The 25,239-nt window shown below is 44.9% G+C and overlaps 1 long non-coding RNA gene and 1 pseudogene across 1 annotated transcript; one reads left to right on the top strand and one right to left on the bottom strand.

Annotated features, from left to right (window-relative positions):
- Positions 1-2,894: 2,894 nt before the first annotated feature.
- On the bottom strand, positions 2,895-14,555 carry LOC115126361 (tumor necrosis factor receptor superfamily member 14-like; annotated as a pseudogene).
- Positions 14,556-20,709: 6,154 nt separating this feature from the next.
- Positions 20,710-22,832, top strand: LOC135561200 (uncharacterized). Its single transcript, XR_010459292.1, has 2 exons — positions 20,710-22,196; positions 22,229-22,832. It is a non-coding gene; the product is annotated as an uncharacterized LOC135561200 (long non-coding RNA).
- Positions 22,833-25,239: the final 2,407 nt, after the last annotated feature.

Below are 25,239 nucleotides of genomic sequence, written 5' to 3'. Positions count from 1 at the left end.
TAAACAGGTGTTCTACTCCGCTAGCCGGCACCTCGCCTAAACAGGTGTTCTACTCCGTTAGCCGGCACCTCGCCTAAACAGGTGTTCTACTCCGTTAGCCGGCACCTCGCCTAAACAGGTGTTCTACTCCGTTAGCCGGCACCTCGCCTAAACAGGTGTGCATTTCTTTCGCCTCCAGATGAGGAAATCACTCACTTGTCAAAGTTTGAAGTGGAGTGTTTGAAGAAAAACCAAGAGATCTCTGTGCTTCAGGAGGAGCTGACAGAACTGATCATTTCTCATAATGAGGATGTGGCCAGAGGTCAGGTAGGAAGTAGGAACTTCTCTGTACTGTATATTTCAGAGTTCTGTGAGAGTATTGTAGTTTATGTACTGAATATCAAGTTGTGACCTTTGTTAATTTAAGGTTTAATGGGTATACAGACATATACTGATTACCACTAACTATAACAGTGCCATCTGTCCCTCTGCCTTTGAACCATAAAGGTTGACTAACATTTACAACAAGATTGATCTGGTTTAGGGACAATACAATTATCCTACCTAGATTAACCTATAACACCACAATACAATTATCCTACCTAGACTACAGTAGCCTACAACACCACTATACAATTATCCTACCTAGACTATAGTATCCTATAACACCACAATACAATTATCATACCTAGATTATAGTTGGCTACAGTATAACACCACAATACAATTATCCTACCTAGACTATAGTAGTTTATAACACCACAATACAAGTATCCTGCCCTAGACTATAGTAGTTTATAACACCACAATACAAGTATCCTGCCCTAGACTATAGTAGTTTATAACACCACAATACAAGTATCCTGTCCTAGACTATAGTAGTTTATAACACCACAATACAAGTATCCTGCCCTAGACTATAATAGTTTATAACACCACAATAGAAGTATCCTGCCCTAGACTATAGTAACCTATAACACCACAATACAATGAGTAATTGCATTACTGTTTTAAAGTGAGTACAAAATTCTACTCTAGGCTGCAGTGAAAATGTCATCCCTTAAGATGGCACCGGAGAAGAAGACTGACGTTTTATGTGACCCCAACCTATTGTGTTTTTTTGTTCGTTTCTTTGCGTTGTTTGTTACTTATTTTTAAACTTATTTCATACATAATGTCGCAGCTACAGTCTCTTATGACCGAAAATAACTTCTGGACATCAGGACTGCGATTACTCACCACGGACTGTCAGAATCCTTTTTTTCCTTTAACAAGTCTGATGAGCCCAAGGTGAATGATATACTGCTCTCCCGGGAACGGGCCCAGATCCTCATGATTTGCGTGAAGAGAAGGACGGAGAAAAAGGGGCCAAAGGGTGGGCTGCTTTCTGAGAATTCGTAAGCGATCGAATAAACCCCCGCTTCCTTCCATTCTGCTAGCAAACGTGCAATCTTTGGAAAATAAAATCGATGATCTACGCGGAAGATTAAACTACCAACGGGACATTGAAAACTGTATCTTATGCTTCACGGAGTCGTGGCTGAACGACAACACTATCAACATACAGCTGGCTGGTTATACGATGTACTGGCAGGATAGAACAGCGGCGTCTGGTAAGACAAGGGGCGGCGGACTATGTATTTTTGTAAATAACAGCTGGTGCACGATATCTAAGGAAGTCTCGAGCTATTGCTCGCCTGAGGTAGAGTATCTCATGATAAGCTGGAGACCACACAATCTACTTAGAGAGTTTTCATCTGTACTTTTCGTAGATGTATACATACCACCACAGACTGATGCTGGCACTAAGACCGCATTGAATGATCTGTATTCCGCCATCAGCAAAAAAGAAAACGCTCACCCAGAGGCCGCGCTCCTAGTAGCCGGGGACTTTAATGTAGGGAAACTTAAATCAATTTTTACCAATGTTAGATTCTGGGTTAAACATGATACATCAGAGACATGGTACATCATAAGTAATACTATAGTATCTGAGGAGTAATATATTAATTTATTCACGATTCATTCAGGATTATCCGTAATCATGGAAGAATCCACATTATAAGGGAAATGATACCCTTTAGGAAGTAAATCTAAACAAAGAAATGTACTCAAACCACTTATATTAAACATGTTCATTTAACTTAAAAACATCTCTATATTTAGTATTTTGATCGGCGACAAGGTTAATTTTAGCTATTGCCATAGTAACAACTGACGCCAGTGCGTCACTGGCAGGAATCAAGCAAATTGTCTGTGGTAATTGATTTTTCGCACGGAGAGTGAATGAAAGAGAGTGAGGTTAGGTGCAGACAATGAAGATGGCAACAACAATTCAAACATGAACTGTATGGCGTTCTAAATCCTAGTGTTTCCGTTCCCCTTTAATATAAAAGTGTTTAGAAACATTTAATTGTTAAATACAATGAAAGTGACATCAAAATGACACAATACATTATTTACCCTTAATTTCTACTGGGCACAAAATAATCTGAAACACAACCAAAACAAACAAGCATGTTGTAGTCATTGTGTGCTATGAATATGGGACCAAATACTTTACTGTATACTTTTTATACACATATAGCACCAGTCAAGTTTGGACACACCTACCTATTCTCTACATTGTAGAATAATAGTGAAGACATCAAAACTTTGAAATAACACATATGGAATCATGTAGTAACCAAAAAGTACAAAATACATTTTATATTTGAGATTCTTCAAAGTAGCCACCCTTTGCTTGATGACAGCTTTGCACACTCTTGGCATTCACTGTATTCAACAGTCCACTTCAGATAAGTATACTTAATAGTCAAAATGCAGGAGAAAATGCATTGCAGTTCATAAGTACTCGATTCATGAGAACAGCCTTCTGGGTATCTGCATGCATTCATGGCACTTCATCTGAGTTTGGTGGATGCTGACTGTCAATCAGTTACAACATTACCAGGCACATTCTCTGCTGTTTCCACTCTGGAAAATAACAAGCAAACACGTCAATAATTTAGTTAGTAATAGTATAAAGTAGGGCCAGGACAATAGCAGTATTGCAGTATTTTTCCAGATGAAAAAAATGAAACCACGAAGCAGGCCAAACTCTTTGGTACTTTAAAAACCTTCTGTATGTAAAATAATGTCTGTTAAAGCTTGGAATATAAATACATGTGACTGCAGGACATAATGGTGTTTGTTTCCAACATTAGTGCTGTTTTCCTAAAGAAGTTAATTCAGCTTTGTATTTTGTTTCATTCTCATAATACTGGTATCGTCCCAGCCCTAGTATAAAGTAATCTGTTTACTCAGTTATTACTATGATAGTCTGAAATATTGAATCCAAATGGAGTTACTTGTAGATGTCCCGTTTCTTGCACAGGAACCTATGAGGTATTCCACAAGTTAGGATCGCTATAGCAACTAAAACGGAGTAAATGACAACATTGGATTCTTTATCCATAAAATTAACAGAATTTTTCACTCACTACAAATCATTTTTCAGGAAAAACTAACTTTGACAATGGATTTGATTTCATAACAATGTTATAAGAGGGTTTGTTTGTATTAAAACGTCGAATTACTAGGATTTGGATTTCAAAATATTTTTAACAAATAGAAAAGTTTAAATAGAATGACTTACCTCATAGAATTCATGCAGCTCTGAAAGTTCAGTAGAAATAGTCAGATTAATAGAGGCAAAACAAACTAGTTAACATGGTGAGGAAGGTATTAACGTAAATAAATTGAGATTGACCTTTCTTACGTTTAGCTGAAAACACAACAAGAATAATCAGATTAGTTGGGGTAAAAGACAACTCACCATGAGTTGCATGTTTATGTATTACAATAGCAAGTTACATGACAATTACATGCTTTTAAAGAAGTGACTCATTAAATAGAGAAATAAAGTTAAATAAACAAAGGACTAACCTCTTGCCAGGTAGACACCAAGCAGTGCAGCGACTGTTAGGCCTAATAATAATATTGGAACTATTAGAGTGATATGGATCCTTGGTGCCACTTTGTTACAAATAACATCTTGTCTAGAATTTCCATCTTCAGTCTTCATGCGTCCCATTGCTGCACAACTGCAGAGTAAGCAACACAAACACGTATTTAACTAGACAGGTCAACTACAGCATATTGTAATGGTAAGTTTTATACGGGTTAATGGTAAATCACTTTGAATTCAATCACTTTTTGACAGCATTCCATTTGATTTAATTAAAACTTTCCATACATATTTGCCTATAGAAGAAGTGGTTATGAAGTTACTTTTTGGACCTGAATGACAAAACATTCAGGAGATGAAGGTGCTCAAATTTGACCCATTTTTGCATAGCCCACCATTACATGAGACATCCATGTCTTCATCACTGTAAAAGATAAACATAATACATAATATGTATGGAAGGTTTTGTTCAAAAGAGGTGCTGTCAAAAAGTTAATGAATTCAAAAGGATTTACCATTAAGCCAGCCTGTAATTATATTGTCAACCAAAATCTGGTAGCCAGAACTTAATTTATAGATTGCTATCAGAGCATTGATCCTGCTTTCTGAAATGTAATATCATCAATGTCCCAATTTAAAAAAGAAAACCTAAAGCAATTTAAGAAACTCTAGAACAAAAACGATGACCTACTCAGTCCAAGCAGTGCAGTTCACACCATGTTGTGAGTAAAAGCCATGCTGACACTCCTCACACATGGTATCTGTTGTCTTTGTACCTATATGGTGAGAATAAACAATGTTATCATGTTCAAAAGTTAACGATTGTGGTGCTGGAGAAGTCAAAATCACCTGAGGTATGACTTCACTTCAAAAAGAAACCAGAGGAAAAAACCCCACCATCTATCTAGAGCCCACGTTATGTTCAGTTATCAGAATTATAATGTCCTGTACGATATTTAGCCTCTACTTCATACTTACCAGGTGATTTAGTACTCTGTCCCGGTGAACAGTGTGTATGTTCTACTGCAAAGCTACACTCAGAGTTGGATGAGTAGCTTCTACAGTAGTATCCATCTAGAACGTCACAGACTGTGTTACTTGTTGGTTTGCACTCTGTCTGAGTGAACAGGCCCTATCCTGGAAAATATCAGATTCATTTCAGTCAGAGGACTACTTATGAGAAGGCACCTCATACCCTTTTCACACTATTGTGGTGACCTGAAACGTAAGACACTGACTCAGATATCATTTTACATTGTACTTTCCAGTTGGTGGATGCAGAACCAAACCAGTGCCACACAACTCAGCTCAGCAGTGAAAAGGGTATGATGTGTACTGCTAAAAGGAAAGATGGGAAGGTTTAGAAGAAATGTAAATGTACCTGGGTCACAGGGACTGCAGGGAAAGCACTTGGTTAGACATTTGGCCTCGTTCATGAAGGTCCCTCTGATACAGGGCATACAAGATGTGCTGGACTCTATTGTACAATCTCTCCGGACCACCAAGCCTAATCATAGAAAATACAACTTAACTTATTGAGACGTTACATATTGTCTTTAAAAGGTCAGTTTTCCACTTTTTAACATTATATTCACCATCTCCACAACCATACCAGTATGTAGTGAAAAAGATATAAGAACGAGTCCTAAGAAAACGACACCCTATGATGTCACAGGGGGGGGGGGGGGGGGGTCATAAAAAATGTAAACACAAAGATGCAGAGACCTGTGTTCCATGAAACATGCCTCTCATTTACAGCATGAGACTAAAATACTGTATTGTGAGATTGTAGGCTACCTCCCCCTTGTTTACTTACGTATTTCTCCGATCCATTGTGTTGGGTGGCAGGGTAGCCTAGTGGTTAGAGTGTTGGACTAGTAACTGACTAGTAACTGAAAGGTTGCAAGTTCGAATCCCTGAGCTGACAAGGTACAAATCTGTCGTTCTGCCCCTGAACAGGCAGTTAAACCCACTGTTCCTAGGCCGTCATTGAAAATAAGACTTGCCTAGTTAAATAAAAGTGTGCAAAATCCTTTTTAAAGATTTAATTTACATTACCTTTATTACACATTGGGCAGCACTGACCATCATTGGTTTTGTATTCTGCTGGACCACAATCCTTTCCAAATACAAGCACAAAATGAAAACCTGAAACAACATAAAATATATACAGGCTAAGTGGCAGTCTGTAAAGCCATGGTCACATTGGCAGTTTGAAGTGGCTCATATCCAATTATAATTTGTTCTTCATCCTGCAGTCTAAACAGCCAAAAAGCACATGGTATCAGATATTTCAGGACACATTTCAAGTCAGATACAAATCTGTGACTTGTGTCTGAATGTTCAAATCTGATTTATTTCAATTCGTTTTTAGACTAATTTTGGCATATCTTGTCATATCTTGCTAGCTACTCTGACAGTTTGACAAGAACATGTGGTAGCTAATTATCTTCAAAATTGGGCTCCCAAGTGGTGCAGCGGTCTAAGGCACTGCATCTCAGTGGTAGAGGTGTCACTACAGACACCCTGGTTCGAATCCAGGCTGTATCACAACCAGATGTGATTGGGAGTCCCCACCTGTCGCGGTCGCACTCAAATCACCCGTGGGGTGACTGTGACCCCTCATGTCAAAGTGAGGAATATCGATGAAGCGCTGGTAAAGGTGGTTCCTATGCTTCTGTCCCAGAGGGCTGACTGGGCAAGCAAATTATTGAAAGGGGATGATTATTTTCTGTTGCTTCTTCCCACACCCAGTTGATGGTGCCGCTAGATACTGCAAGGGGTATTTGGTTCTCAAGCCTATAAGTATTGTGCTGGCACTTGATGTCGATTGGGTTTCAAAAAGCAGTTAAAGTCTGCAGAAAGTTAGTAGCGGCAACTAAAGTGCAGTTTTTAAAACAGAAAAGCCTCTGATGATACCACCGGGCGTGGCTGGGGGCAGCACTGAGGCTGTGGAAGTTGGGTTGGGGACTTAGTCTCTGAGCGGATAAAAGCAGGTGGGTCACCAGGTACACAGAGGTTGTTTCAGGTTACCAGGTGCACAAGGAGGCCTCCGTCAAGGCGGGAGCCACTCCGAGTCCAAGCACGTGGTTCCTGACAGCGGGACTATAGACGTCTTAGTAATTCCAGGGAGTAAGCTATACTCTAAGGGAGAGGGGTGTTGACTGGGTAGGGAGAGTAGGTGTGGAGGCCTGGAGTTCCAGGGAGTAAGCTATACACTCTCAGGCCCAGGGAGAGGGCAGGAAGGCGGGCAGGGAGTATAGGCCTAGAGGCCAGGAGTCAGAGGTCACCAGGTCAATGGGGGCCTGCCTGGAGGTCAGGAAGGCCCCAGGGAGAAAACCCAAGTGAATAGGTGAGTGACTGTCCTTCAGGGGAGCAGAGAAGGCAAATTAAATGTAAAGTCGTGTGAGATGAAAATGGACAAACTAAAGGGTTTGTAATGTGTAGGCCCACTGAGTGTACATTCAGAACCTTGTTTGAAGTCAGTAGGTCACATGACCAAGGAGCTACTGAAATTAGAAACATTGAAAAACATAAAATTAATGTAAAATTGCGTGAGATGAAAATTGACAAACTAAAGGGTGTGCAATTTAGAAGGGTAGTCAGAGGACATTCTGAACCTAGTTTGAGGTTCATGACCAAGGAGCTATTGAAATTAGAAACATTGAAAATTCATGTAAAAATGTGTGAGATTAAAATTGGCAAACTAAAGAGTGTGTGATGTGTAGGGCCACTGAGTGTACATTCTGAACCTTGTTTGAAGTCAGTAGGTCACATGACCAAAGAGCTATTGAAATTCTAACATTTAAATCAATAATTTAAAATAGTGTGAGATGTAAATCGACCAAAAAAAAGGTGTGTGCAATGTGTGTCTATACCATTGGCTTAGCTAGAACCAGTTAACATTTTAGGAGTAATTGAAATTAGATTTGTCACTATGTTGACGGTCCCTAACTGCTGTTGGCGGACATAAGGAAAACTACAGGCGAATATTAGTCGAATATCCAACCTGAAACTGACTTTACCTCGGTCACTTGTGTAGTTGGAAGCTCCGTTATCTATTTCGGGTCCGACACGTCAGGTGAGTACGCTAGACTAATTTCCGAGTAACTCTGAATACAAGGCTGTCATAAAAATGCAATTTAATCAACATTTGGGATTTTGGTAGTAATTTTATGGCTCTGTCATTATCAGCTTCTTGAAACTTCTGAATGTGCGCACGACTTCCAAGTCTCCACCCCAACCTTATTTTAATCTAATCAATCTAGTTTAGATAATGTAAAACATATTGTAATGACCTGACTAGATCATAAATGAACAATTGTCCAGACAGAGGCTTGAGTTTGCGAATTGACGGTTTATTGAACCAACTTTACACAGGCTACTGTTTGGGCCGTAGCACACGCCAAATAGATGACAGATAACCCACAAGCCAATCGTGACCTTCTCTTGTGAAGCCCAGACGTAAGAGAGAGAGAACAAAGGCTGAACCTGGTCTTAACTTCCAATGCCCAACCCCCCTCCACGCCACTCCGCCAACCACCAGGATGCCCGGCATCAGAACATTCCAGGCATTCCCGTGATTGGCAGATAGCAGGTTGATTGACATGTCGGACCCCGCGAACACCGGGTACTGGTCAGTACAACACAACCACCTCCTAGCCTAGCACATAACACACAGCTGTCTGTGCGGGTCGCTACACAGCCCCCCCACCACAAAGTCCCTCGTCCCCGAGGGAACAAACAAAGTCTCTGAAGCGACCCGGAGGTCTCCTTTGCCTGCGTGGCCGTGATGGTCGCAGAGTGCCCCTCTGGGAACCAGGGGATGAAGGCAGGGATATGGGGGACAAGGAAGCGGGAACGGGTAATACAGTCCGTGGTTCTGGGGAACCACGCGGTGACACAGGGGGGGAGACAGGGGGAGTGGGCTGTCTGGAGCCTTGTCTGCGGCACCTGAGGGTGGGTGCCTGGAGAATGTCATTGCCAGAGAGGGGAATTGTGGGGGTTCCTGGGGTTTGGGGAGAAGAGGCCCCTCTGTATGGGGCTAACCTGTCCCGGTGCAGTGCCACCTTTCTCCCCCTGGGAGGAAGCTGCACCGGTACACAACCTCCCTACCCTCTCCAGGACACTGCAGGGTCCCAACCAGTGACTGTCCAACTTGGGGCATCTGCCTTTTTTTCTTAGGGGGCTGTAGACCCAGACCAGCTCCCCAGCCACAAAGTGCCTTCCCGGGTGTGCACGTCATAGTTCCTTTTCTGCCTCACACCTGCATTCACCAGCTGCTCTCTGGCGAAGGTGTGGGCTGTCTCAGGCGGTCCTGGAGTCTCCGGGCATACTCCGGCCCCGGAGGAACATGAGAGCTATCCAGGGGCCGACCAACGCCATCTCCGCAGGGGTGCGGATCTCCCCAGCATGAGGAGGGCAGGCGTGCAGGAGGTGGAGTCTTGGACAGCGGAGCGGCATGCCATGAGGACCATAGGCAGGTGCTTGTCCCAGTCACGCTGGTGTTTGGAAGAGACGATGGCCAGCTGCTGTCCAAGCGTTTTGTTGAAGCGCTCCACAAGGCCATCACTTTGAGGATGGAGAGGAGTAGTGCGGGTCTTGTGCATACCCAGCCTCTCACACATGGTGGCGAACACACGGGACTCAAAGTTTCTGCCTTGGTCGCTGTGGATGGACTCTGCAGCTCCAAACCTGCTGAACATCCCCGCTGTCAGGGCGTCGACGATGGTCTCTGCCTCCTGGTCAGGCAGAGCATAGGCCTCGGGCCATTTTGTGAAATAGTCCATGGCCGTGAGCACCCAGCGGTTTCCACTGTCTGTGGTGGGAACGGCCCAACTACATCCACTCCCACCCTCTCCATGGAGCCCCCATGAGAGCGGCCTGGGGGCCCTTTCTCGCTGTGCAGTTGTCACAGCGGCGACAAAAGTCCTCCACATCCCTCTTGTGCTGCCCCCAGTAGAAGCCCTGACGGAGACGGCGCAGTGTTTTGTGACCCCAAAGTGTCCAGTCCCCACCCCCATGAGTACTCTGGAGCACAGCCTCCCGCAATGCTTTTGGGACCACCACCTGCCACCTCTCCTCTCCCGTAGCTGACTCCTTCCATGCCCGCTGTAGCACGCCATCAGCCAGCCGCAGTCTCTCAAACTTCGACCACAACCCTTTGGTCGCGAGTGAGAGCGCTGTCACCTCTTCCCATGGTGGCCTCACCTGCACCTCTACCCACTGTAGCACTGGCTGTAGGTCTGTGTCCCGTCCCTGCTGCTGCCGCCATTCAGCCACGTCGACAGTCTGCAGCTCACAGCAGACAGGCCCGCTCGCCCGACACACTGTGGCACAGACACCCTCCTCTGCCCGCAGCTCTCTCTCCCGTCCCTCTCTCCGTTCACAGTGGCGGCAGCCGTCTGCAGTACAGGGCCGACGGGACATGGCGTCGGCGTTGGAGTGGCGTGCCCCTGCCCTGTGCACCACCGTGAAGTCATACGGCTGAAGCTCCTCCAACCAGCGTGCCACCTGCCCCTCTGGCTCTCTGAAAGACATGAGCCACTGGAGAGCAGAGTGGTCAGTCCTTACAGTAAAGGGCAGACCACCCAGGTAGTACTTGAAGTGTTTGACGGAGGCCACAACAGCCAAGAGCTCCCGCCGGGTGACACAGTAGCGGCGCTCATGTTTGTCAAATGTTTTGCTGAAGTACGCCACCACTCTCTCCCCCTCTGGCCCCACCTGGGCCAGCACCCCACCCATGCCCACATTGCTCGCGTCTGTGTCCAGGATAAAGGGCAAGGTGAGGTCAGGGGGCGAGCACGGGGCCTCGATCAGTGCACGTTTGAGGGTGTTGAACGCCTCCTCACACTCCACTGTCCAAGTGAAAGCCTTGTCCTTCGGCAGCAGGCGGTTCAGTGGAGCAGCAACGCTTGAGAAGCCCCGTACAAACCTCCTGTAGTACGAGGCCAGGCCCAGGAAGCTCTTCAGCTGACGCTGGTCGGTGGGGGTGGGCCAGTCTCTGACAGCCCCTACCTTGTCCTCCATGGTGCTGATCCCCTCCTTCCCCACTCGGTGGCCCAAGAAGGACACCTCTCCTCATGAAGTGGCACTTCTCGGGGTGGAGCTTCAGACCTGCGGCAGCCACCCTCTCCAGCACACGCCGTAGCGCCCCAGGGCTGACTGGAAGGAGCTGCCATGGGCCAGGATGTCATCGAGGTATACCAGACACTGCTGTCGGGGATGCCATCCAGCACCCTGTCCATCAAACGCTCAAAAGTAGCTGGAGCGTTGCACAGGCCAAAGCACAGGACCTTGAACTGCCAGTGTCCTCTGTTAGTGGAGAACGCAGTTTTGGCTCTGGCCTCTGGGGAGAGGGGCACCTGCCAGTAGCCGCTGCGGAGGTCTAGTGAGGAGAACCAGGAGGACCCCTAACCAGGTCCAGCGACTCATCGATACGTGGTATGGGGTATGAGTCCTTCCTGGTTACCTCATTCAGCCGCCTGTAGTCCGCACAGAACCTCAGCTTGCCCCCTTCTTCGGAACCATGACGACTGGCGCCGCCCAGGGGCTGTCTGAGGGCTCAATGAAGTCTGCCCGCTGCATCTCCAACACAGCCTTGTCTGCCGCCTCCTGGCGTGCCAGCGGGATACGGCGGGGACGCATCTTGATGGGTCGAGCATCACCTGTGTCGATCTCATGCTGCACCAGATGGGTCTGACCCACCTCTTCCTCACTCAACGCAAAGCTGTCTCTGAATTCAAACAGCAACTGCCACAGCCGTTCCTGCTGCTCGGGGTCAAGACCAACACAGTTCCTCCCCCATATCTCCCTCACTGCAGACAGTGTCCTCTCCTCTCCCATCTGGGGTAGCTGGGCTGGGGGTGCGGCCCGGGCTCACAGAGGGCTGTGTCATGGAGGTAGCTGGGGAATGTAACACACCGCCGTAGGTGACAGGGGGACTGGGGAAAAGTCACACACAGCTGTGGGGAGGGGGCGCAGCCATGAGTCTCTGCTGCTTTAACTGTTGGAGTAAAGGGTTTGTTGGGTTGAGTGAATGTGACATTAGGGGGGCCATGGTGACTTCCGTCCCTCCCTGGAAGCTCAGTGTGCCCCTATTTAGGTCTAACTGGCAGCCTGTGCTCCTAAGAAAGTCCAACCCCAGGATACAAGGGTCCTGCACAGCCGCCACCCACACAGGATGACGCACAGTCCTGCCCCCTACTGTCAGAGTCATTATTCCCTTCCCTTTCATGGGTGCCAGCTCACCTGTGACTGTGCGGAGCTGCACAGTTGTAGGCTCACACTGAGTCCAACCTGGCACAATATCTGGCCTCACCAGGGTTACTGTGGACCCAGTGTCCACCAGGGCGGAGCAGGGCACCCCCTCCACAGTGACAGGGACATGACAAAAGTCCCCAACACAGGTCCGGCCCACCACAACAACAGGCTCCATCCGCTTGCCCTCGTCTGCTTCTGGGGAAGTGGAGCCTTGCCCCGTCTGTGCCGGTGGGCTCCTCCTGAAGATGATGGTGGTTGGGATAGAAAGCCAGGGGTCCGCACTACCCGGTCTATGCGGACCCCGAGCCGTTTCCCTGAGCTCTGGGGGACATGGGGCAATCTCGGCGCAGATGGCCTGGCTGGCCACAACCCCAGCAGACCCTGGGACCAGGGGTTGTGTTTCGTGCCGCCTGTAGCGACACAGCCCGAATGAGTTCTGTCATTTCGGCCACCCAAGCAGGCTTTTCCGGCTCCGGGCTGCTCTGCCCCCAGCTCGCACAGAGGGTGTGTCTCCCTGCACCCCCACCAAAGCCCCAGCTGAAGCCCCAGCCCACACCAGCTCCCTCTCCAAAGCCATCTCCAAGGCTGTCTGCAATGACTCAGGATGAGCCAGCTGGGTCTGTATGCGCAGCTCCGTAGGGGAGAGCGCCTGTATGAACTGGTCCCGTGCTAGCTCGCTCTGCACGGAGGGGGCATGTGAGCATATGCCCGCCGAGAGAGGCTCTCAATGTCATTAGCTAGCACCCGTAGAGGCTCTCCAGGCTGCCTGCGTCTATTCCTCAGTTCGGAGCGCAGTAGCCCGGGCTGTACACACTGTCCATAGCGCCTCCTCAGTGCTCCCACTAGAGCACCATAATCATGCCTGTCCTCGGGGCTAATCAATATCAAACAGGCCAGAGCTTCATCCGTGAGGCATAAAGCCAACTGCAGTGCCCTTTCTTCATCCGACCACCCCTAAAATGAGCTAACAGTTCAAACTGAGCATGAAAAGCTTCCCAATCCGCCTTACCGGAATACTTCGGGGTCTTAACAGATACGGACGCAGCCGGGAACTGGGCGCCGCCATGTTTGTTTACATCCTGAGCCCCAGATTCCTCGTCACGCCGCGTCGACGTCGCCACTCGGTCCGCCCACCAGAATCCGCGCGAAATACACTCGACGAAGCACTCATGCCCGCTTCAGCGGCCATCACTCTAACATCCTCCCTCAAGCGGCCTCTGCGCTCCGGCGCCCTGGCGATCTCCTCAGACAGAACCCCGACGTCCATTCACACGCACCTCCTTGGCCATAATCGTCCCCTACCTCCACCTTCACTTTCGGATTCCCTCGAAGCATTTTCAATCCCGTTCTCACCTACGGTAGCTAGCCACATAAGTCAGCTAGCTAGCTGGCTAACTTGTATCAACGTTTTTACTTCTGACACCAATGTAATGACCTGACTAGATCATAAATGAACAATTGTCCAGACAGAGGCTTGAGTTTGCGAATTGACGGTTTATTGAACCAACTTTACACAGGCTACTGTTTGGGCCGTAGCACACGCCAAATAGATGACAGATAACCCACAAGCCAATCGTGACCTTCTCTTGTGAAGCCCAGACGTAAGAGAGAGAGAACAAAGGCTGAACCTGGTCTTAACTTCCAATGCCCAACCCCCTCCACGCCACTCCGCCAACCACCAGGATGCCCGGCATCAGAACATTCCAGGCATTCCCGTGATTGGCAGATAGCAGGTTGATTGACATGTCGGACCCCTCTGAACACCGGGTACTGGTCAGTACAACACAACCACCTCCTAGCCTAGCACATAACACACAGCTGTCTGTGCGGGTCGCTACAATATTGTGGTAGCTATACATGCCGACCATTTTTAGGGTTTAACTTGATGCTGCTAGGCAAGTAAGGATTCAACACCGATGAAAGCATCATCTTTGCATTCAACATATTTGGCAACATGCACGCACGCACATGGTTGCGAAGTTAGTAGCTAATAGTGTAGTACAGTAGCTTGCTGATCCCATTTGGGGGGTAGCTAGAATCACCAATTTGATATTTGGACTAACACTATTTGATTTGAATTAGGACATTAGCTGAGAACCAACTGTATCTAGCAAACTTACAAAGGAGGATACTGTTCAGACGGAAGGCATACCATTTTCACTTGCTGACTTCACTAATACTGTAGTAGCTAGCTAACGTTTGCTGATCCCATTTTGGGGGGTAGCTAGAATCACCAATTTGATAGTTGGACTAACATTACTTGATTTTCATTAGGACAGTAACTTTAGCTAAAATAGCCGGCTAGCTAGATACAGTTCGCTAATTTACCAAGGAGGAAATACTGTTCAGATTGAAGGCATTACATTTTCACATGCTGACTTTGCTAATAACGTTACTCTAGTATATAGCTAAAGTTTGCTGATTTACATATTGAGGGTAGCTAGAATCACCATCTTGATAGTTGGACTAACATTATTTGATTCTCATTAGGACAGTAGCTAAGGACTTCGGACGTGTAGAGGACTGCTAATTCCTATGTAGGTGACATTACATTACTGCTAATTCCTATGTAGGTGACATTACACTACTATAGCTGAGACACATAGTAAAACAGGTTGGGCCCCATACAGGATATTTCTCACACACACTCACTGTAATCATCCAGAACACTGTCACAACAGGATACTCCTAGCCACAGGTGCTAGCCGGCAGTTCGGCCACAACTCCCCTGAAGATAGGGACGCACACACTTTACACACTGACCCCAGAAGACAGGGACGACGCACATACAGTACACACATAGCTGCCGAGGACACCCAGATAAGACACCCACAGATTGGCAGAAAGCCTAGACTTAGTGACTGAAGATAGCGCACACACCAGATCTCCTTTTCAGCTGAACATGGTGTGACGACCAAGAACAGGCATGGCAGGATTCTACGATGACGGACAGACAACAGAGCCAATGCCGGATGACTACACCCCAGCCTGATCCAATCCGAAGATCCGATCTCCTAGATATCAACCTACTTTCTGTTCTGTATATGAAGCTTGTACCCATTGTTAGCTAGTGTCTTTTTGCTAGTCTCTGATGAGCTAACAGAGGGGCCCGTATATACTAAAATGCTGTACCAGATATCTCCACTTTGAAATAAACCTGTCGCTTGTCGTACAATCTACCACCTTGTCTGCATCGATCATTGACCGACTCACCCTTTATCATATCCCATTATCAACAGAAATGGTAGCAGGAGGATGGTTTAATAACGATCCATCAAAGTGAGTTGATTTGGGTGTGAGAGGGCGAGAGGGTGAAAGGACGATTCACGGAGGACAGAGGTGAAGGAATTCGGGGGAGGACAACAATTCTGCTCAACTCGGTAAACTGATCACAAGGCGCACCACAAACAAGGTAAGCAAAACCTGTTAAATCAAACTTTGCATATTTTCGTATAGTCTTGTCTAAATTTTGATCAGTATTACCGAGTGAGTATGAATTCTTGTGTAAATTTATAATTTGCTGACAAGTTGAAAGTACAGTAAAGTGAATATATGTGGTGACAAACCGGTGACGACCGGGTGATCTAAATCATTGACGAGATATCAGTAGGGGGTCAGCACAGTCTGATGGCTTTCAATGATGAGAGATCACTTAAAGGCCTAGGATAGTTCCGATAGGGGTCAGGAATAGAGATCAGTAAGGGGATAGTTAACTACTATTCATTAAACCTGGCGCCGAGGGGGACAAATTGTAATTTTGTCCTGTGGCCCGGTCTAGGCCAGTCTGATAAGAGATTCTCTGATAGGGGTCGGACATCGTGTAATAAACTCTGATAGGGGTCAGCTCGATATGGATCAGGAATAGAGATCAGTAGGGGATAGTTAACTACTATTCATTAAACCTGGCGCCGAGGGGGACAAATTGTAATTTTGTCCTGCGGCCCGGTCTAGGCCAGTCTGATAAGAGATTCGCTGATAAGGATCGGCTTTCAGGGGTCAGAGATATAACGTGTTGTTTTGTCCTGTTTTGTCTATTTGTAACTGTTTATATTAAAATGCAATGTGCTTGTAATTGTTTCCATTAAGATTGTTGGTGGTTAGATAGAGAGAGAGAGAGAGAATTCAATAAGGGTTATTTGATAAATCCGAAACTTCTATGTTGTATGTACCTATGACTTCTGTGTTAAATGTATAATCAGGAACAAAATGACTGATGTATAATTGAAATAAGATCTGAGCACAATATTCAATATCGAGACTAAATAGTCGAATTGATCTCTATACAAACCCATGCGTTTTTTCTCAAACTGAATATACGAGGGAGCAGCTCTGAGATAAGGCAGAGTACGTGGCTCCAGGAATTCATCACGGGTATTTACCAGTGATGGGCTAAGTATACTCAGATAGTCTGAATATATATTTCAATTGGTCAAAATATACATATATACTTACTAAAATATACAATACATGACAAATGGTGACCCCGAAGTGGTCTGGTAAAAGGACATCGCTGGACATTGGTGTGCCAGCCGATTGGCCAGTACTGTCGTCGGACGGTGTGTCTCACAAATCCTGACCGGTCAACTAAAAAGGGTAAGCAGACACCTGTTGTGAAAAACTAAAGTTCTGCACATTGGAGTTATCCAAATTTAGTTTTGTGAGACACCTGTTTGATGTAAGTTACTAAATTTAAACTAGTATGATGTGTGAGATTGGAAAATAGTTGAGAAAGTAATATCTCCATTGGCAACTGCAATTTTATTATTGATCAACCATACTTAATGGTGCATTGTGTATGGGATGTACTAGTATGCCTGGCTGGTAGGTGATAACAGAGAACACTTACTACATGTATGAATGATGGGTAACGGGTGGCCACCAAAGCTTGAATGGATAGTCTGGGACTACATGCATGAGTGGTGGGTAACGAGTGATCACCAAAGTGCGAATAGAAAGCCATATGATGCGAACGTGATGTATTAGGCAGGGCCAAGTGTGAATGACGGATATTTAAATTGATTACTCTGACTTGAGACCGATTTAGCCTTCGGGAAAGGGTCTCTCTAAGGTCCTAACAAAGCATAGGTGTGTGTGAAGTACATTGGGTAGTGAAGTAAAGGGGATGATCCGGGGGACACTAGACTTCTTAATACCCTAGGGGACCCACAGTGCATAATTGAGTTCTTACTTTAGACATATTGGGGGCCGATTTAGCCATAGGGAAAGGGTACCACTTGGGTTTTAGTAAAGGCGTGGGTTGTTGGCAGTATTGTAGTGTACATGGAATGTCGTTGGAAATAGAAAAGGGGTTGAGAACGCTGAAGTCCATTCTAGAATTCAATAAAGGCAGAGAGGATAAGGAGTGGAGGAGACGGGGTGAGAAGCTGTACAGAGAATGGACAGAAGGTGGGGCTATTGCATCTCCTACTGGTCTGCTTGCTGGGGAGAACGAAGATTTGTGTGTGTCTGGTGTAAATTGAAGTTTACGGGCGTAAATGAAGATTTGTGGAGCTGGTAACGGTGAGAATGTTGAAAAAGTCGCAGGCTTGCTGATGAGAGTTATATCATAGAATATTGGGGGGTGTGCATGACTGTTGGAAAAGGTGTTCAACTCTATTAACGTAAAATTCTGTGTGTAGAGTTATATTATGAGGTTTGAACTATACTAATATTGTGGAATTACATAATCAACATCTGAACATACTTACGTTAAACATTAATTGAGCCACTGAGTAATAGATAAGATATACACTAGGTACGGGGCGACGGGTGTGGTCGATGTAAGACGGGAGTGGTGTTCTAACCAAGTGCTGAGAAATAAGGTAGATTTATTTTGTTCTTTTAATTAATTTACACAAGTACTTCCCGGTTATTGATTTTGGTTTGATTGTTCAGATAACACCACTGAAATTAAACAGGAGGTTAAGGTATACTAACATTAGAATCTGTTTTCATTATGGGGAACAATGGAAGGCCCGCAGAGGGGATTGCAGGCTGAGGTTTTTATGTTAAAGGGACAGTGCACGTTTATCACAGTTGTTTGTGTGTCTAATGGCTGGGTATCTAAGAAGTATTTTTGGGGAGACAATTTGGAGAAACACGAATAAAACATGAAACACAGAGACAAATTATTTGAGTTTGAGGGGATTATCATAATTATTAGGTTTTGTTTTTGTAGTAAACGTTTGGGTTAAGGGATTTTCACGTTCCCAGAGACATGGTATTTTACAGATAGGGGAAAAGGCAGACGGAGGGGCCCTCCGCCCGCACTGCAGAGACCTTGAAAGTTGGAGAGAGCAGAGGAGAGGTTTTGGAAGGGGGGGGGCAGGACAGGCAAAGATAACAGTTGCTGAGTGGAGACAGGGGAGAGAGTTGGACATGTGGAAAATGATGGGGGCGCTCCTTCATGATGATGTCAGACATAAGGATAATATACTAATCTTACCTAAGTCATGATTTAGAGTAGGTAAGGTTGTTACCTGGGCAGAGCCAGGTATCAAAAGGGGGATGGGTAAATGTGGTCTAGGATAGGATGGGGCCGATTGGATAAGAATCTAGGATAGGATGGGGCCGATTGGATAAGAAACTAATAATTAAAAAAAATAAAAAATAATATGTAAGCTAACAATTGGGCATAGAAGTTAAAGATATAATCAGATAAAACATATGAGAAATGGTTTGTTAACCAAGCCTGTATGTCCAGGATTTTATGCATTACAGGTGAACTAGAGGTGAAGTCACTCAATCCAGTCCCAGAGGCTTGGGGACCATAGATGACCCCTGGTGACAGCTAGCTGAAAGAGCTACCCAGATTCATATCGCACGGCGGAAGGGTAAGACACTTTTTCACTGTCGGACATTAAAACAGTGTTCGAGAGAAGAACTGGAATTAACAGAATTCCGGGGGCCAACTCTCGAATGAAGTAACCCTACCTGTCCTATCACCCCTGTTTTTGTTCATAGAAGTGAGGATGTGTCTGGCTCTGGCTAAGTGATGTGTATTTTGTTCCAAAATAAGCATAAGAGATCCCTAGATCTGGGTATTTGTAAGTCGCTCTGGATAAGAGCGTCTGCTAAATGACTTAAATGTAAATGTAGACAAGAAGTTAGAGTAGAGATTACATGATAACCGACTTCGGACAGTTCTAGGATTGGAGAAGAGGGTATCCTTATAGCATGGGGGATCCCACAAGGGTGGATAGGTTTTCCATGATATGGGGAAACCTGGGAGCAATGTTGAACTTTGTAAAGGTGATGAAATCCTACTAACCATCAAAACTATTAAGCTCTCTGATGCAGGCACTCACACCCTCGGACTACAAAGGACGAGGACAGACATGATGGGTGTGTTTTCTATTAAGGTACTGCCAAGACCAGAGGTAACCGGACACACTCCTCTACCACCACTGTGTTAAAATACCATTCAGGTAATTAATGTTAGAGACTATTCGGCTATTGATCAATTAGGAACTGAGACTGGTTTTGATAGTAGGGACAATTTGTGGCTGTCTTATATGAGGTACACAGCTAAAACCCTGAGAGGAAAGGACTGCATTATTTGTAGTCATGCTAGACCTGTTCTGGCTACACACCCATTTGCTGTAGGAGAAGGAGAGGGGTGGTTGTGTATTCTGAGAAGTTTTTACCAGGTTAAGCCCAATTCAACCCTCTGTTCCTCTTTGAGCCTTGTGTTTCCTGCAGTACCTCCTCATCGGGCCTCTTGGGGTGTTGAGGCATATGGGGGAAATTGCAGTTGCATCACGGGTACAGGTAATGGCATTGATTATGGGAGATTGCCTGAAGCTGATTGCAGTAGTAACATAACCATTAATTCCACTTGGCCAGTTACAGGCTGATGTGAGGTGGATGAGTGGAGCCAAGAGTGCTGAGACCCATTCTTAGAGGAGAATGGCAAGGTATGTGTGCTCTGACCAGTTTGATAATTCCACTGACCATTGTTGATGTTACTGCTGAACAGCTGTTGGATTCTGTATCCAAGGGACCTGAAAACATTCCATCCCATGGGAGACATAGATGTAGTACTCCATGGACAGAGAATGTAGTTGACATAAACACTAACCTGTTGGGTGTGCCAGTGGGGGTTCCTCATGAGTTTCAGGCCTTGGGTAGGAATGATGGACTCTGGCACTTACTACCTACTATGGGTCCAGCCATGGTGGATGCTAGACAGACTGCATGGATTAATTATGTCTACTATAATCAACTCCCGTGATGCACTCACTGGTATGTCTGAACAGCTTGAGGCCACATTTGGGGTTTCCAGACAGAATAGACTTGCCTTGGTATTGCTTCTTGCCAGTCAGGGGGACGTTTGCAAGATGTTCGGTAAACAATGTTGCACGTATATTCCTAATAATACCAGTCCAGATGATATCTGGCAATGGGACCCCATGTCAGTTGGAATCGCAATGGCAACCCCGAGCCATGGAACAAGACAGAACCCACACAGCAGCACAAGTTTTACTCAGTGAACATGGACTACAGCAAGCTGAAGAAAAGATGAGGTCCACAGGGGGGGTGGAGGAGTCTGTTCTCTTGACCTGGTTTGGTAAGTACACTGATATGATGGTTACTGGATTTCTGACCCTAATTCTTGTATTATTTGTTATTGATGTGATGTGCTGCTTGCATCATACCGTGTTCTAAGAAATATGTTACAGATATGGTGAAGGCTTCAGGCATGTTGCCTTTGCTTGATGCTCCAGTTGGAGATGCCGATACGGAAGCATGCTTTCAGGAGAGGATGGGACTGACTGAGGATGACCCATGGTATGCTGTGGGTGAGGTAGTAGAATAATTTTACACCACCACAGTTCCTTGTTATAAATTTTTATGATAGGTTTTCTTTCCAGTATGTTTGTTCTCCCTGTTGTAAAGGTTTAGAGTCCCTGGGTGGCAAGGAGCCCACCTGGTACAGGATAGGAGTAGCTGAGAGGACCAGATGGTTTCTAATAATTCTTTCCTCTGTTTTCCATGACCAAAGTTTTATCCTACATCTTACATGTCAATAACAATAAAGTTTTATCCTGTTTTTGATAAGTGACACCCTTGTGGGTGTCAAAAGGGGGAAACGCATATAACAATAGACATATATCACTTGTTATTAATAATAAACTTTTTATTATTTTCATGAAATGCTATGACTGCTGAAATAAAGGATAATGAGTGTCAAAAGGGGGACTTAAATTTCACACCCTTGGGGTTATTTTACATTATAGCCATTACCATATATATGATTGAATATTATCTGCTGTTGCCTTGGGTGGATGTGTGTATGTGTTATGTTCTCTAGCTGATTTGAAACATTGTTAAAAGTATCAGGGCCATGGAACTTTCTCATGCTGGGAAAATACAGAAGGGAGGGCACATTCAGAGCGTGGGGTTGCGAGAACAAGCAGTCTTTTGTTAGATAACAGGAGCCAGGTGCGAGATAACGGTATGGAGCATGAGACCCATCTTTTAGTTTTGCAGCCATTTTAGTGTTGTGCGGCTGCGGTTGCATTCCATGTATCCGGTCCCTTACTGCTAGAGTTATCTCCAGAGCTATTGACCCTTCTTCCCTTCCCAGATGTATCCTCTGCTTGCTAATGACCTGCCAGAGTTTGAGGATGAGGTGGAGAATACCCATTAGAGTGTGTCACATCTCTTTGGAGATGTGAAGAGAGGGTATCACAACTTTTTCCTGCTGGAAAAGGTTGGCTTATGTGGACAAACATTTTACTTATAGCTTAGAGCTGTTGTTCTCCGCAATTGTTAAATGAGGGTTGTAAGTTCCTAGGTGGCTGGTAGCCAACTTAGTACATAGTGGGATTGAGTGGAGAACTTGGTGGTAATACATATACATCCATTTCTTTTTAATGTTGTGCCTTTTTCATAGCCCCTTTGGGAAAAGTTTTCTTTTGTATCAGAATCTAGTTAGGTTGTGTCACCTCTCTGGGGAGACGTGAAGAGAGGGATTTGTAGAGGACTGCTAATTCCTATGTAGGTGACATTACATTACTGCTAATTCCTATGTAGGTGACATTACACTACTATAGCTGAGACACATAGTAAAACAGGTTGGGCCCCATACAGGATATTTCTCACACACACACTCACTGTAATCATCCAGAACACTGTCACAACAGGATACTCCTAGCCACAGGTGCTAGCCGGCAGTTCGGCCACAACTCCCCTGAAGATAGGGACGCACACACTTTACACACTGACCCCAGAAGACAGGGACGACGCACATACAGTACACACATAGCTGCCGAGGACACACAGATAAGACACCCACAGATTGGCAGAAAGCCTAGACTTAGTGACTGAAGATAGCGCACACACCAGATCTCCTTTTCAGCTGAACATGGTGTGACGACCAAGAACAGGCATGGCAGGATTCTACGATGACGGACAGACAACAGAGCCAATGCCGGATGACTACACCCCAGCCTGATCCAATCCGAAGATCCGATCTCCTAGATATCAACCTACTTTCTGTTCTGTATATGAAGCTTGTACCCATTGTTAGCTAGTGTCTTTTTTGCTAGTCTCTGATGAGCTAACAGAGGGGCCCGTATATACGCTGTACCAGATATCTCCACTTTGAAATAAACCTGTCGCTTGTCGTACAATCTACCACCTTGTCTGCATCGATCCTTGACCGACTCACCCTTTATCATATCCCATTATCAACAGACGTAGTTAAGGACTTAGTTAGATACAGTTCGTTAACTTACCAAGAAGGAAATACTGTTCAAGTCTACGTAACGTTAGTACCATTTTCACTTGCTGAAGAAAAATTGTCTACGCTCTCTACAATGACGATAGGTTAAACGTTACAGATAATTTAAAAAAAATAAGTGTCACGTTAAATTAATAAGTGTTGTAGTTTCAGTTGAATATCCTCTGCGGGCAGAAAAAGCGCACCGCTCTCAACTGGTTTTGGCACGAAGCCGCTCAACGGAAGAATGTCATCCGTAGCCGGTAGGGTAGGAAAGACGTTTCAACGTGTGATGTCTAGAACAAGCAACAATGGTATTGAAAAAGTTTGGTCCAACTTCTTGGTTAGTTAATTTTTATTTAACTTGGCAAGTCAGTTAAGAACTAATTCTTATTTTACAATGACGACCTAGGAACAGTGTGTTAACTGCCTTGCCCAGGGGCAGAATGGCAGATTTTTTACCTTGTCAGCTCAGGGATTTGATCCAGCAACATTTTGATACTGGCTCAACGCTTTAACCACTAGGCTACCTCAGTAAACAATGGACCTGATCGGACAGTTCAGAGCTTCTGCTCTTTTCCGTCCATAAGAAACAAATGGATTGATGGAAGAGGCAGGGCAGGCCAGGAGCAAGGAAGGAGGCTACCTGCCGCTCCAGGCTATTTATGATGGCCATTTCAGTAATCATGCACAGTTTGCGTCAGGAGCGTAGGCATGAGTGTGCTTGGGTGGACAAAGGCCCACCCACTGGGGAGTCAGGCCCACCCAATCAGATTGAGTGAAAACGATGAATGTAAGTGAAAATCTGAAAAATATATAAGCAAACTTTATAAAAAAATAAAATATGGGAAAACAGGATTTTTCACACAGCATACCTTTTCTTTGCTGGGCAGGCCGTTTGGGAAATGTTGGGCAAAGTTAGAGTATACCCAATTCTCCACTACCACCACTGACTATGTGTTAAGAATTTGCTAAATGTTTGACATGTAATGAATTCTAGCTAGGTGGCTAAGGTTAGCTAGGGGTAAGGTTACGTTTTGGAGTTAGGTTAAAGGGTTAGGGAAGAGTTAGCTAACTAAGTTAAGTAGTTGGAAAATAGCTAAAAAAGTACTTGAGAATATTAAAGTTGTTCGTGCTGAAATTTGAACTCGCAACCTTTGGTCTTAAGTAACCATCTATCTTATGTAACCATATGCAACATAGCATATACTGACTGAGTGTCCTGGAATTACGTTTACTATGTTACATCTAGTGTATGAGACCAGGCTGAATTATTGCTAAACCTAGCATATTTCTACAATTTATTTTTGAAAAATGATTTTAAACCTAACCTTAACCATATACTTAACCTTAAACAAATACCAAAAAGCAGATTTTTGAGAGACAATCATGTGGCGATAGCTCGCAAATCAAACAAGTCAGGGTCACAAACATCAGGTCTACCCTTTCAAAAAAAGGCAATGGAGATGTTGTGGGATCATCTGTTTGTTACATTTTAGGGTTTCAGGCCATCTATCAAGGTCGTGGTCCTATTTTTTCATCTGTACACCACAAAACAAATGTGCCAGCCTCCAACATTTATAAATGTAGTCTAGATCACATTTACCATGTAGTGGACAGAAATTGTGGAGTCGGTACAGGGGACACAGGAAGTACTTGTAAATTCTGTACAGTGTTTATGTACCCGGTTTCCTGTGGGATAGAAGGTCAGTGTCATGGATTGATTGGTATTGGAATGTATTTTCTTCATAATAATCCATATAGTATACAGAGCTGGTCCTTACCTGGTGAACACATAGGACAGCATTCAATACCTGTTCTGTACTCTGCTCTACCACATGTAATAGAGAGCTGAATGTTTAGAAGTGGAACACAAAATGAACACATTACCACGGTTGAAAAACGGTATACACACCAATGATGTGTATAAACCCAGGATGACTGAAGGTGTGCTGAATGGAGCCACCACACAGCCATTTTGGTAAAGATTTTGGAAGCTATAGACATTTTTGACAAGTAGCCTATATTCTATTACAGACACCTTATTGCATACTTGTAAAATATATTGTGTGAACTAAACAAAAAAATGATAACCTATTTCTTAAAGTATATATATTTTTAGTACTAATATTACTGACCCCACTTCAACAAAGAAATACTAAAATACAAGTAATTTAGTTCTTGAAACATTTGAATGTAAAATTCCATTCATTCCTATGGAAGACTGCTTCTTCTGAGGAGTACCACCAATATTTATTTTAATTTTACCTTTATTTAACTAGGCAAGTCAGTTAAGAACAAATTCTTATTTTCAATGACGGTC

Source organism: Oncorhynchus nerka, linkage group LG16, assembly GCF_034236695.1.
Source record: "Oncorhynchus nerka isolate Pitt River linkage group LG16, Oner_Uvic_2.0, whole genome shotgun sequence".
Classification (NCBI taxonomy): domain Eukaryota; kingdom Metazoa; phylum Chordata; class Actinopteri; order Salmoniformes; family Salmonidae; genus Oncorhynchus; species Oncorhynchus nerka.
This window is presented reverse-complemented; position numbering and strand designations above follow the sequence as displayed.